General features: G+C 42.2%; 3 long non-coding RNA genes across 11 annotated transcripts; all 3 read left to right on the top strand.

The window, feature by feature from the left end:
* Nucleotides 1–448: 448 nt before the first annotated feature.
* Nucleotides 449–4,762, top strand: LOC136538159 (uncharacterized). Of its 5 annotated transcripts, none has more exons than XR_010779223.1 (9): nt 449–463; nt 739–1,255; nt 1,340–1,415; nt 2,361–2,491; nt 3,093–3,192; nt 3,960–3,984; nt 4,062–4,145; nt 4,261–4,425; nt 4,514–4,762. It is a non-coding gene; the product is annotated as an uncharacterized lncRNA (long non-coding RNA). The 5 variants fall into 5 exon arrangements; XR_010779226.1 differs by adding an exon at nt 3,331–3,428 and having other exon boundaries at nt 739–1,415; XR_010779224.1 differs by adding an exon at nt 2,802–2,976 and having other exon boundaries at nt 739–1,415.
* Nucleotides 4,763–6,751: 1,989 nt separating this feature from the next.
* Nucleotides 6,752–8,916, top strand: LOC136490190 (uncharacterized). The gene is made up of 4 exons (XR_010767544.1): nt 6,752–7,161; nt 7,246–7,294; nt 7,768–7,861; nt 8,427–8,916. It is a non-coding gene; the product is annotated as an uncharacterized lncRNA (long non-coding RNA).
* Nucleotides 8,917–9,605: 689 nt separating this feature from the next.
* LOC136538141 (uncharacterized) lies at nt 9,606–13,919 on the top strand. 5 transcript variants are annotated; one of them, XR_010779214.1, is made up of 9 exons: nt 9,606–9,620; nt 9,896–10,412; nt 10,497–10,572; nt 11,518–11,648; nt 12,250–12,349; nt 13,117–13,141; nt 13,219–13,302; nt 13,418–13,582; nt 13,671–13,919. It is a non-coding gene; the product is annotated as an uncharacterized lncRNA (long non-coding RNA). The 5 variants fall into 5 exon arrangements; XR_010779221.1 differs by adding an exon at nt 12,488–12,585 and having other exon boundaries at nt 9,896–10,572; XR_010779215.1 differs by adding an exon at nt 11,959–12,133 and having other exon boundaries at nt 9,896–10,572.
* The last annotated feature ends 417 nt before the right edge of the window (nt 13,920–14,336 follow it).

Below are 14,336 nucleotides of genomic sequence, written 5' to 3'. Positions count from 1 at the left end.
ATGATCAGTTTATGCATGAAGAAAAACCAGATTTTCTAGTACTAAGCATTTTCTTTCATGTTCTTCGTCATGCATAAGCAGCCCGTGTTTAGTTCTAAAATAACTTCCCAAAAAGTGCTACAGTACCCATCACATCGAATCTTGTGATACGTGCATGAAGCATTAAATGTAGACGAAAAAAAATTAATTATATAGTTTGGTGGGAAATTACGAGACGAACGTTTTGAGTCTAATTAGTCCATGATTGAACACTAATTGCCAAATAAATACGAAAGTGCTACAGTAGCCAAATTCCAAAATTCCCTCCAACTAAACACGCGAGAAATGTGCTTCGTAGCACCTAGACAAACTTATTAGCTGTTACAAGGACATCCCGAGCCTCGTTGGATGGAGGATCAGGTCTACCTTTCCTTCGATTGGAGATAACAGGAATTGGGCAAAGATTTCTTCCTATCCAAACATGGTACATTGGATTTCTTGTTCACGTTACCTATGAAATTGTAAATTTGTATATTCTTTATTATAGTATATACAATTCTAATTAAAACTCCAAGAAGTATACTTCCTTTTAAACAGGGGGGAAATGGGTGTAGGGTAGGGATATTTTTTTACTCGGATGTATTATAGCTTTTCTATTCATTATTCATTGCTAATCATATCATCCTCATCATATTATCATATCATATGAAATCTTTAGTTTTCCCCGCACGTACTGTTCATTGACTGTTCCACCTACAGTCGCTCTCTCCTGGCCGTTCGTTCCTGCCTTCCTCCATCGCAGCCGTTCGCAGCCAGCCCTTATCCTCTAAACCGACGGAAGCGTCTCCACGGCTCTCGCGGCTCCTATTCCACGCCACCAGCTCACGCCGCCTCCGCCCCTAATCGGAGAGACGGAGATGAGGACATCGTCGTTGGCGCCGAGGGCGTCCACATGTTGGCCACCGGCGGCGCCGCTGACAAGGTCCCGCTCTCCCGCCGCCCCCAGGTGCTTCTTCGTCGTCGAAACCCTAGGGGCAGCAACGCCGCATGATCCGCCTCGCCTTCGACCGTTGCCGCGGCCTCTCCCGAGCGCCGTCCCCGTCCCGCCGTCCGTGTCGAAGCAGCCAGTGCGGGTCGCCAGTATCCGCCGGCCGCGGCCCGGCCCGCAGGGCGCCGCTGCGCCGCCGCCGGACTGCGCTAGCCCGGCACCCCCGCTGGTCGCCGCACCTGCCTCCGCGCCGCCTCCGGTCGGCGGCGTACACTTGCAGCCAACAAGGTCGCCTCTCCTTCTCCCGCTCCCCTTCCTGAAATCCCTCTCCTTACTGCGGGGATCCGCCCTCCTCCCTCCTCTTCCTTGCAGCGACGGAGGCCAGGCGACCACCACGAAGCAATGGATGCTTCCCACATGGATGACGAACTGAGGAGACACTTCTCAGGTAACCCCCTCTCTCTGCCTCCACCCTCTCTTACCGATAAGCAGGTGAATAAAAACTCATTGACGGTGCAGTTTTCCAGTCTACCAAATTAGTTTGGGAACTACCTGCAGATCTACTGTGTAGTATCTAGATAAGAGTATGCTCTACTGAGTGGATGCATTGACAGGCTTATTTAAGGCACTCCTGGAATGGTAGGGATTCCTGATGTTTACATCGATTATAATATTACACCTACTTCTCACTTAGGATGTCAATGTTAACACTTCAATGACATGCTCCATCATGTTCATGCCTCAGCCTTATTTTCCCGTACAGATTTGACCTAGAAGTTGCTAATTTTGCCTAGGTTTCTTCAATCAGTTCCATGTCAGTGTTAACAGCGTACCATTGTTCAGCAAAAACTTATTAGGAAACGCCATAGCGTTACTGAATGGTGTTTTGAAATTAAATGGAAATTCTATGTCAGTCTCTCTGAAGTACCAATGCCTCTCCTGTTCAATGTCTTTTCCTTTCATTTATGGTGTGTTTGCTACGGCTTAGTTTATTTAAGCCTGAATTGAACCTACCTACAGTGATTGATACACCTTGGCTCTGCGAAATTTCTATTGCTTGGAAGGTCAAAAATTCATCACAGATTAGCAATTCAGCCGTTATGATTATTGTTCTATGTTTTCTAAGCCAAACTTGCACATCCGCTTGACTTATTCAGGCGTGCCCCTCATATAGATTTCCTCCAGGTCTAACTGATGTTCCTTTTCTTTGTTTGCCATGCCATATATATAGATGTGAACACTGCTTTTTGGATGGACTATTCCATTCCCTGGTTTCCCATGAGATTTAGTCTGCGATGACACAGTTTTGGTTTCTCAGTTTGCCTGCTACTGGATTTCAAAATGTCATAGCCTTTTCATTTCGAAGTTCGAATTGCTTTTCTTTGCCTTGCAGCTTGCTGCCATGACACTCGACTTCGCTACTACGCCGGGCAGATATGGCCGCCATGAAGACTTGCTCCGCGCTTGCTAGGCATGATGCGGTTGGGGTTGCTCCACATTCTGAGGGCGCAGCTACAATGTCAGGTACAGACCTTGGAACTTCCTTTGCAATGTGACCAAACCTGTCACCTTTAGTGCTCTGCATCATATTGGAACTGATTTGAATCATTTATACCGATGATTTTATTTAATTACCAATTTTTAAATTTCTGCTGATGTATTTTAGACACGCGGCCCCGTGAAAAGTTGGGCCTAGGCTAAGGCTAATACATAAATAATAAATGGATTCCTCCCCCTAAGCCCTGCTTTTTCTGTTTTTAGCCTTATCCGCTCTTTCATGTTGGTATCGATTTCATCATGCCGGAATAAGAGCTATGTAATGGATCTTCTCCAGATAGAGGTAAAGGTTACATGGGAAATAAAGGAATCAGTAGCAGTCGCTGGAAAAAAAGTAGGTACAGCGACGAGGGAATACAGCTTATTGGCCAACAGAAATCTATCTATTATTGGCTGCATCGACAGCAAACTAAACTCTCGCTGATGATACAAGAACAACTCTTACGTCACAGGTGCAGTTCGTGGGTGATTGGAACACAGATTAGAAACTTCCTTATCAGTGGAATTCTTTTGCCACCTGTTTCAAAGGTAAACCTATAGTAACTCCTATTTTTTTGTTTTTACTCAGGCTAATCGGATGCAAACTTCATTAATGACTACATGTGAGTGTATAACCCGTCAGCCACAAGCATCACTATATGCTCTTCAATTGGGAAACAAATTTCTAGGTACCTACAGTTAGTTTTTTCAATCTACCCCCCGTTTCCATGTCAATGAAAGATGCAGATATCCAAAAATGTTGTGCTCATTTAGATTTCACACAATTTCCGCATTACTTTGCTCCATATGCTTTCGATTTTTCTCAGGCTACCAAACTCATGTTGGAACTGCTACTGCTAATATTTGACAACAGTATGATCTGCTGGATAGATCTATTGAGAAGCTTAATAGCATATTATGGAATGTAAGAACTCATGTTTAAATCAATGTACTCCAGCTTCGTTGTTCTGTTTACTAATCGTAATGAAATGATGCTACATGATTTTCGTGCCTCCACCTTTTTGTACCATACAAATTCATGTTAAGAAACTCCTAACCTTGCTTATTGAATCAATTTCATATTATGTTAATATGAAGCCACTGTTCAGGAAAAACTCAATACAAAATGGCATAGCCTTACTAAAAATGCCTTGATGCGAAAATTTACTACTTATTCCTCTAAATTTGGAAATATAGGTTTACTCTGATCTTAGTTGATTTCAGTAACCCTTTTGCATTATGGAATGTACTGACCGACCTTATATGCATAAAGATACAGTTTGTTTCAAAAAAAAAAAAAAGTAGTACGCAAGGGCCACTGATTACTGACTGTAGGCTCAAAGCTAGTATCTGAGATTCCATGTATAGTAATAGTTGTGGTACCATGTTAGGAAGCCAATGTTTTTTACATACCAGTGCTAACGAGTTCTAATTTGATATTATATTCAACTGTCAGGAAGTGAATCATGAAGCTCAAAAAGGTATGCTTCACATTCAACTTTTTTTCGTTATCCACCTTGCTCTATTTTGCTGCTTTACATGTGTTTTCTCCTTTCAGCGAGGATGAATGTTGTATCAGTGAGTGGCCACCTCATACAAGCATTTCGAGCATCAGGGAGTATGCTCCAGCAGTCTCCAAAGAGTTACGTTCTGTTTTGCTATGCAATGTACCATGTGTTATGCCATCTTGCAATATGAAAACTTTTGCAGATTTATATGTACCAGCTCTCCTTGATATGAAACTCTTTGCGGTACAGATATGCCATCTGCAGGTTCTTGGATGTTTAGGTCCATAGTTTCTGAGAGTCGGTGCTACCCTACAACAACCTGCAACAGCTAATAACCATCCTGTTCTTGCTGCTATCCATGTTGCTGCCCACCAGGTTGTCCACAAATGGCATCTTGCCCTTTCCTCCATCAAGGTAACCTAAGAAACCTACAAAGTTTCTACCTATTGCTTGCATTCATCACCTAACACTGAGCTTGACTGCGATATGTATTGCTCAATAGGCACTCAATTGTTTTTCTACAACACCAAATGTTATCAGTCCATCCGTGGTTCTGCTTCTCTATTCTAACACATGGTCAGTGTGAAGCTAGCCAGATGTCACTTTTGATGTGGTGACTAATCTCATCAACATGGGTGTTAGGCCCTCCAATTATTTATTTTTGCCTAAACTATGCCACTTCATGAACTGCAGGTGGCTCATGTTTCATTGTGTAATGACCATTCTTGCTTTTATAAATATCTTTTGGACATCACTGTTGTCATTTCAATCAAATTATTGTTAGCCTATGTATCCTAATTAGCAAAGCTTGCTTTGTCGTGACCTGCGGGGTTCCGGCTAGTAAATCTGAACTGGCAAGAAGACAAGTGGTCTGAGAGATGGTGAGAGATCACAGGACAACAATTAGTATGTCTGCAGGAGGCTAAGGTTGACGGAGTAGATGATCACTTCATCACAGAAACAATTGGGCCTCAGTTTGTGGGAGAATACGCAGCCCTCCCTGCTGATCATACAAGAGGGGGCATAACTGTGTCCTCGGTGGATTTCTTCCTCCTGCAGGAAATGGAGATTACACAACACTCGATCTCAGTCAAAATCAAGAATAAATCAGACTGTAGAATCTGGACCCTTAAATGAGTCTACGGACCCCAAGGAGATGCAGAAAAAATGATGTTGACGAGATTAAATGGTGCTCAGACCTACAACGCAACCAAAATGGCTGCTACTCAGAGATTTCAATTTAATCTACAGAGCCAGGGACAAGAATGACACAATTGTCAACCGCACCTTGATGAGCCGCTTCAAATAGTGCTGGATGACCTTGAGCTCAAGGAGCTTCACCTCCATGGATGGTGATTTACCGGGACAAACGAGACGGGGAATCCAATCATGACCAAGATAGACCACATCTTCTGCACCAAAGATTGGGTGTTGGCAAACACAGATTGTTTTGTTCAGGCAGTCAGCACCTTCATGTTTGATCACTACCGAATGCGAAACACTTGCTCACTCTTTTAACATATAAACAAAGGATTCAGATTTGAATCCTTCTGGACAAAGATGCCTGGCTTCAAAGAAGTCGTTCCACAAGCTTGGACATGACAGGTTCACTCAAACGATAAGATCAGAATGCTACATATAAAACTATGGAGAACAGCCCTAGTGTTAAAGGTTTGGAGTAAAAAACAGGTGGGCATGCTGAAACAACAGGCAAACATTGCAAATGAGACCATATTTAGGCTAGACCAGGCATAGGAACAACGCCATCTGACTAGCGATCCGTCATCATTGAGAAGACTAGCCAAGCAGAGGGTAGTGAGGCTTGCAACGGTAAGGCGCACTCAAGTGAGGCCACAGCTTGACTAAGATAATACTATCTTCTTGCCTTCTCACTCCCACCACACTATTCTTAAGGCTCTTATCAATCAAAACTCCTACTCCATTTCTATTCGCAACTGTACCTGTATACCAAAGATTGAAACATGTATTGTCCACCTCCTTCGCCTTCTAACCCTTCCATTTAGTCTCTTGAATGCATAATATATTTACACGCCTCCTAGTCGCGGTATCAACTAATTCTCTTAACTTACCTGTAAGCGACCCTACATTCTAACTGCCTAAACGGATCCTAGTTGGTTCGACTAGCTTCCTTACCCTTCGCACTCGTCGAATCAGATGTGAAGACCCTTGCTCATTTTTCACTACACCCGGGCGCCGATGTAGCGCGCCACTAAGGATGTGACGACCCGATCCTTGATCACTTGACACCGTGCCCAGATCGCGACACGGCGTGTCACGGGGGTGACGACCCGGCCCTTGCTCATTTAACACCATACCCGGGTTCCGATATGGCGCGTCGCTAAGAGGGTTACGCCCCAACGATTTTCTTTCGGGTTTCATCTCCATTAGAATGGCTAGATTTAACGTTGGCTCGCCACGCCTAACACAACCCTCCTCCTTTACCAGGGCTTGGGACCTGCTATGTTGAGACAACATAGACGGAGTTAAAAAAAAATGTCAACTTTCATCTTTTGATAAAAACAGAAACGGTCAGTAAATGGTATCATAATACTAGAAAACGGTATCAGATTTTCTCGTACCGCTTTCACCCCTTAGCTCGCAGTGTAAATGGAGAAGCAATTCATGTCACATCCCAACCAGAATCTAGTTGTGCTTTACTCGTTTTGCTGCCTAGGAGTAATTTTCAATACAAATTGAGAGCTGGGAGTGTTCTCAAACAGCTCCTTAGATGTTAGCTTACTGTAGGTTCACTTTTAGATTTTTCTTTGTGGTGATTTCTGCTGTACTGGTCATGCCCGTTGCCTAGACCCCTCTTCTAGCCACGTCATCAAAAGTTTGTAGCCATTAGATCAACACAAGTTGCTTTAATCTAACCGTGATTTCCTATGGCCTCCTGCGAGTCGTCTTTCACAACAATCTGGTATTTTTCATGTTATTTATTTCAGAATTTTCTCATCAAGAGTTTATAAAAACAGTGATATTCAGGAATCTAAAATATAAAAGCAAGCCCCTGTATTAAAATTATGGATCTGTTGCTGCTGATGGCATGGACATTTGGCTAAAGTTTCTGGACCAATCACGTAGAGGACAGAAGTACAAGTGTTTGTTTTTTCCAGTTTTGAGTATGTGGTATGGACTTGTGTTGTTGCTGGGGTTGAGGCAGTTTATGCAGCTGATAGCATGTCTTATGTATATATATTTTTTATTTTGCAGGTATCTCTTCTTAGAACATTAAGATCTTTGAAGCATCGACTGGCTGCAGGTGAATGCTAGATTATTAAAAAAAAAATCAAATAGTGTGTTTATGCTACTATTTTCTAGTGAATCAAGAAAACAAAGTATTCATGCTTTGCACCACTGACATTGGACAAATGGTGCGAAACAATAAATATGGAGGGCCAATGGATTATTTGTGCTCCTGTGAATTTTGTTTAGATTGTAAACTATATAAATATAGATTATTGGCCATTTCCTGATAAGGCGAGCAGACAAATATAATCTGGATATTTTTTATGAGTATAACTACTGACTGTTATTTCGGTCAATTGAATTATCCGAACACAGTAGACACGGTTTTTAGTCACATGTGCATGGTTCTATGATTTCTTGTAACTAACTAAATGGTTATCCTATGATTTCCTCACAGGCTATAACACCATTAAGAAAATGGAGAATTTTGTACTCATGTATGATATTACATTAGTTTTTCTGTTCTAATGTTTCTTAGTGATGCAGGTTCAAGGTTACCAAACGTGACAATCTTGTTACCCACAGAAAAGAAACAAGTTGACATTGATGAAAAGGAGAAAACACTTAAACTTGCTGGAAGGTGAAATTGTATCCATTATTATATGGATACTTGTACTATACATATTTATATTTTGTGGCTTAACTTTTGCAAATTAATCCTGGTTTAATTTTTTTTAAACAATAGAGTAAAATTCACAAGCAGTTCCTAAACTTGCATGATGGTGTCATCCAGGTCTCAAACTCTCGAATTTTATATTTGATCTCCCATGTTTTTATGATGGCGTCGTCTGAGTTCCTAACTCTCAAACTTTGATATGTAGATCTACAAACTTGTATGGTGGTGTCATCTCTGTCCCTAAACTTATGAACTTGTTTTTGGCGTTAGGATTGGTCCAAATGTGCTTTGACTTGCTATATGTGCTGATGTGGCATATAGTCAGAGCCCGTTTGTACCAATAACTAGATGACACTGGTGTATAAGTTCAAAGTCCTAAATATCAAAATTCGAGTCTGGGATCTAGATGACTTTGGCGTATAAGTTTAGGGAACACTCTGTGAATTTTACTGAAAACAATATATCTCAGTTATTCATTTAAATAACCTGATAGCATTTTGAAGAGATTGATTTGGATTACATTGTGCAGAATTGGTCAAGCAGTTGGCTCTCTCCTGAGGCGATTAGGAATTTCATACCAGGGGGAGGAGTCTCATGGGAGGATGAGGATCAATGGCCTCACGTTAAGGAGGTGGTTCAATCCAAAACTGAATAGCAAATCCTCTGCTGCCGCGCCAGCTGACTTGCTTCCACTACCTTCGCGGTTAGCCAAAGGAATTGCTGGTCAGCAACGCGACATTAGAAACCTTTCACTCGAGTAGTGTAGACTAGTACTGCACGGCTATCCTGCAGCAACCGATCTCAGTAACCCGTGTGATAAGAAGCGTAGTATAGTAAGATGTGTCAGGAGTTTTTTTTGGTTTGATAGTGGATGTGCGAAGAGTTTGTTCGGTAGAAGGGAATACATAATCCATCAATCTGTAAATGTATTATTCAAAAGAAAGATATACACGATACATCAAACTTTTGTAATCATGTCACGTAATAAGATTTTTTCCCCTGAACATAATATACGTATATACAGTTACATATTTGTACGCACGCTCATCCTTATATGCATCTTTGATTAGCTATGCTAAATCTTCAGATTGATAAGTCACCACAAGTGTCTCAATATTTATGAGCAAGCTGCGTACCACTAAATGAATAACATTGTTTCTTTGTGAAATAAAGTTAGGAAAATGCTAACATTTATGACAAGTTAAAGTTTAGATTTATTGTGGACATGTTTCATCACAAGAAAAACCAATCAACTGAGTTATGATCAGTTTATGCATGAAGAAAAACCAGATTTTCTAGTACTAAGCATTTTCTTTCATGTTCTTCGTCATGCATAAGCAGCCCGTGTTTAGTTCTAAAATAACTTCCCAAAAAGTGCTACAGTACCCATCACATCGAATCTTGTGATACGTGCATGAAGCATTAAATGTAGACGAAAAAAAATTAATTATATAGTTTGGTGGGAAATTACGAGACGAACGTTTTGAGTCTAATTAGTCCATGATTGAACACTAATTGCCAAATAAATACGAAAGTGCTACAGTAGCCAAATTCCAAAATTCCCTCCAACTAAACACGCGAGAAATGTGCTTCGTAGCACCTAGACAAACTTATTAGCTGTTACAAGGACATCCCGAGCCTCGTTGGATGGAGGATCAGGTCTACCTTTCCTTCGATTGGAGATAACAGGAATTGGGCAAAGATTTCTTCCTATCCAAACATGGTACATTGGATTTCTTGTTCACGTTACCTATGAAATTGTAAATTTGTATATTCTTTATTATAGTATATACAATTCTAATTAAAACTCCAAGAAGTATACTTCCTTTTAAACAGGGGGGAAATGGGTGTAGGGTAGGGATATTTTTTTACTCGGATGTATTATAGCTTTTCTATTCATTATTCATTGCTAATCATATCATCCTCATCATATTATCATATCATATGAAATCTTTAGTTTTCCCCGCACGTACTGTTCATTGACTGTTCCACCTACAGTCGCTCTCTCCTGGCCGTTCGTTCCTGCCTTCCTCCATCGCAGCCGTTCGCAGCCAGCCCTTATCCTCTAAACCGACGGAAGCGTCTCCACGGCTCTCGCGGCTCCTATTCCACGCCACCAGCTCACGCCGCCTCCGCCCCTAATCGGAGAGACGGAGATGAGGACATCGTCGTTGGCGCCGAGGGCGTCCACATGTTGGCCACCGGCGGCGCCGCTGACAAGGTCCCGCTCTCCCGCCGCCCCCAGGTGCTTCTTCGTCGTCGAAACCCTAGGGGCAGCAACGCCGCATGATCCGCCTCGCCTTCGACCGTTGCCGCGGCCTCTCCCGAGCGCCGTCCCCGTCCCGCCGTCCGTGTCGAAGCAGCCAGTGCGGGTCGCCAGTATCCGCCGGCCGCGGCCCGGCCCGCAGGGCGCCGCTGCGCCGCCGCCGGACTGCGCTAGCCCGGCACCCCCGCTGGTCGCCGCACCTGCCTCCGCGCCGCCTCCGGTCGGCGGCGTACACTTGCAGCCAACAAGGTCGCCTCTCCTTCTCCCGCTCCCCTTCCTGAAATCCCTCTCCTTACTGCGGGGATCCGCCCTCCTCCCTCCTCTTCCTTGCAGCGACGGAGGCCAGGCGACCACCACGAAGCAATGGATGCTTCCCACATGGATGACGAACTGAGGAGACACTTCTCAGGTAACCCCCTCTCTCTGCCTCCACCCTCTCTTACCGATAAGCAGGTGAATAAAAACTCATTGACGGTGCAGTTTTCCAGTCTACCAAATTAGTTTGGGAACTACCTGCAGATCTACTGTGTAGTATCTAGATAAGAGTATGCTCTACTGAGTGGATGCATTGACAGGCTTATTTAAGGCACTCCTGGAATGGTAGGGATTCCTGATGTTTACATCGATTATAATATTACACCTACTTCTCACTTAGGATGTCAATGTTAACACTTCAATGACATGCTCCATCATGTTCATGCCTCAGCCTTATTTTCCCGTACAGATTTGACCTAGAAGTTGCTAATTTTGCCTAGGTTTCTTCAATCAGTTCCATGTCAGTGTTAACAGCGTACCATTGTTCAGCAAAAACTTATTAGGAAACGCCATAGCGTTACTGAATGGTGTTTTGAAATTAAATGGAAATTCTATGTCAGTCTCTCTGAAGTACCAATGCCTCTCCTGTTCAATGTCTTTTCCTTTCATTTATGGTGTGTTTGCTACGGCTTAGTTTATTTAAGCCTGAATTGAACCTACCTACAGTGATTGATACACCTTGGCTCTGCGAAATTTCTATTGCTTGGAAGGTCAAAAATTCATCACAGATTAGCAATTCAGCCGTTATGATTATTGTTCTATGTTTTCTAAGCCAAACTTGCACATCCGCTTGACTTATTCAGGCGTGCCCCTCATATAGATTTCCTCCAGGTCTAACTGATGTTCCTTTTCTTTGTTTGCCATGCCATATATATAGATGTGAACACTGCTTTTTGGATGGACTATTCCATTCCCTGGTTTCCCATGAGATTTAGTCTGCGATGACACAGTTTTGGTTTCTCAGTTTGCCTGCTACTGGATTTCAAAATGTCATAGCCTTTTCATTTCGAAGTTCGAATTGCTTTTCTTTGCCTTGCAGCTTGCTGCCATGACACTCGACTTCGCTACTACGCCGGGCAGATATGGCCGCCATGAAGACTTGCTCCGCGCTTGCTAGGCATGATGCGGTTGGGGTTGCTCCACATTCTGAGGGCGCAGCTACAATGTCAGGTACAGACCTTGGAACTTCCTTTGCAATGTGACCAAACCTGTCACCTTTAGTGCTCTGCATCATATTGGAACTGATTTGAATCATTTATACCGATGATTTTATTTAATTACCAATTTTTAAATTTCTGCTGATGTATTTTAGACACGCGGCCCCGTGAAAAGTTGGGCCTAGGCTAAGGCTAATACATAAATAATAAATGGATTCCTCCCCCTAAGCCCTGCTTTTTCTGTTTTTAGCCTTATCCGCTCTTTCATGTTGGTATCGATTTCATCATGCCGGAATAAGAGCTATGTAATGGATCTTCTCCAGATAGAGGTAAAGGTTACATGGGAAATAAAGGAATCAGTAGCAGTCGCTGGAAAAAAAGTAGGTACAGCGACGAGGGAATACAGCTTATTGGCCAACAGAAATCTATCTATTATTGGCTGCATCGACAGCAAACTAAACTCTCGCTGATGATACAAGAACAACTCTTACGTCACAGGTGCAGTTCGTGGGTGATTGGAACACAGATTAGAAACTTCCTTATCAGTGGAATTCTTTTGCCACCTGTTTCAAAGGTAAACCTATAGTAACTCCTATTTTTTTGTTTTTACTCAGGCTAATCGGATGCAAACTTCATTAATGACTACATGTGAGTGTATAACCCGTCAGCCACAAGCATCACTATATGCTCTTCAATTGGGAAACAAATTTCTAGGTACCTACAGTTAGTTTTTTCAATCTACCCCCCGTTTCCATGTCAATGAAAGATGCAGATATCCAAAAATGTTGTGCTCATTTAGATTTCACACAATTTCCGCATTACTTTGCTCCATATGCTTTCGATTTTTCTCAGGCTACCAAACTCATGTTGGAACTGCTACTGCTAATATTTGACAACAGTATGATCTGCTGGATAGATCTATTGAGAAGCTTAATAGCATATTATGGAATGTAAGAACTCATGTTTAAATCAATGTACTCCAGCTTCGTTGTTCTGTTTACTAATCGTAATGAAATGATGCTACATGATTTTCGTGCCTCCACCTTTTTGTACCATACAAATTCATGTTAAGAAACTCCTAACCTTGCTTATTGAATCAATTTCATATTATGTTAATATGAAGCCACTGTTCAGGAAAAACTCAATACAAAATGGCATAGCCTTACTAAAAATGCCTTGATGCGAAAATTTACTACTTATTCCTCTAAATTTGGAAATATAGGTTTACTCTGATCTTAGTTGATTTCAGTAACCCTTTTGCATTATGGAATGTACTGACCGACCTTATATGCATAAAGATACAGTTTGTTTCAAAAAAAAAAAAAAGTAGTACGCAAGGGCCACTGATTACTGACTGTAGGCTCAAAGCTAGTATCTGAGATTCCATGTATAGTAATAGTTGTGGTACCATGTTAGGAAGCCAATGTTTTTTACATACCAGTGCTAACGAGTTCTAATTTGATATTATATTCAACTGTCAGGAAGTGAATCATGAAGCTCAAAAAGGTATGCTTCACATTCAACTTTTTTTCGTTATCCACCTTGCTCTATTTTGCTGCTTTACATGTGTTTTCTCCTTTCAGCGAGGATGAATGTTGTATCAGTGAGTGGCCACCTCATACAAGCATTTCGAGCATCAGGGAGTATGCTCCAGCAGTCTCCAAAGAGTTACGTTCTGTTTTGCTATGCAATGTACCATGTGTTATGCCATCTTGCAATATGAAAACTTTTGCAGATTTATATGTACCAGCTCTCCTTGATATGAAACTCTTTGCGGTACAGATATGCCATCTGCAGGTTCTTGGATGTTTAGGTCCATAGTTTCTGAGAGTCGGTGCTACCCTACAACAACCTGCAACAGCTAATAACCATCCTGTTCTTGCTGCTATCCATGTTGCTGCCCACCAGGTTGTCCACAAATGGCATCTTGCCCTTTCCTCCATCAAGGTAACCTAAGAAACCTACAAAGTTTCTACCTATTGCTTGCATTCATCACCTAACACTGAGCTTGACTGCGATATGTATTGCTCAATAGGCACTCAATTGTTTTTCTACAACACCAAATGTTATCAGTCCATCCGTGGTTCTGCTTCTCTATTCTAACACATGGTCAGTGTGAAGCTAGCCAGATGTCACTTTTGATGTGGTGACTAATCTCATCAACATGGGTGTTAGGCCCTCCAATTATTTATTTTTGCCTAAACTATGCCACTTCATGAACTGCAGGTGGCTCATGTTTCATTGTGTAATGACCATTCTTGCTTTTATAAATATCTTTTGGACATCACTGTTGTCATTTCAATCAAATTATTGTTAGCCTATGTATCCTAATTAGCAAAGCTTGCTTTGTCGTGACCTGCGGGGTTCCGGCTAGTAAATCTGAACTGGCAAGAAGACAAGTGGTCTGAGAGATGGTGAGAGATCACAGGACAACAATTAGTATGTCTGCAGGAGGCTAAGGTTGACGGAGTAGATGATCACTTCATCACAGAAACAATTGGGCCTCAGTTTGTGGGAGAATACGCAGCCCTCCCTGCTGATCATACAAGAGGGGGCATAACTGTGTCCTCGGTGGATTTCTTCCTCCTGCAGGAAATGGAGATTACACAACACTCGATCTCAGTCAAAATCAAGAATAAATCAGACTGTAGAATCTGGACCCTTAAATGAGTCTACGGACCCCAAGGAGATGCAGAAAAAA

Source organism: Miscanthus floridulus, chromosome 1 (genome assembly GCF_019320115.1).
Source record: "Miscanthus floridulus cultivar M001 chromosome 1, ASM1932011v1, whole genome shotgun sequence".
Taxonomy (NCBI): domain Eukaryota; kingdom Viridiplantae; phylum Streptophyta; class Magnoliopsida; order Poales; family Poaceae; genus Miscanthus; species Miscanthus floridulus.
This window is presented reverse-complemented; position numbering and strand designations above follow the sequence as displayed.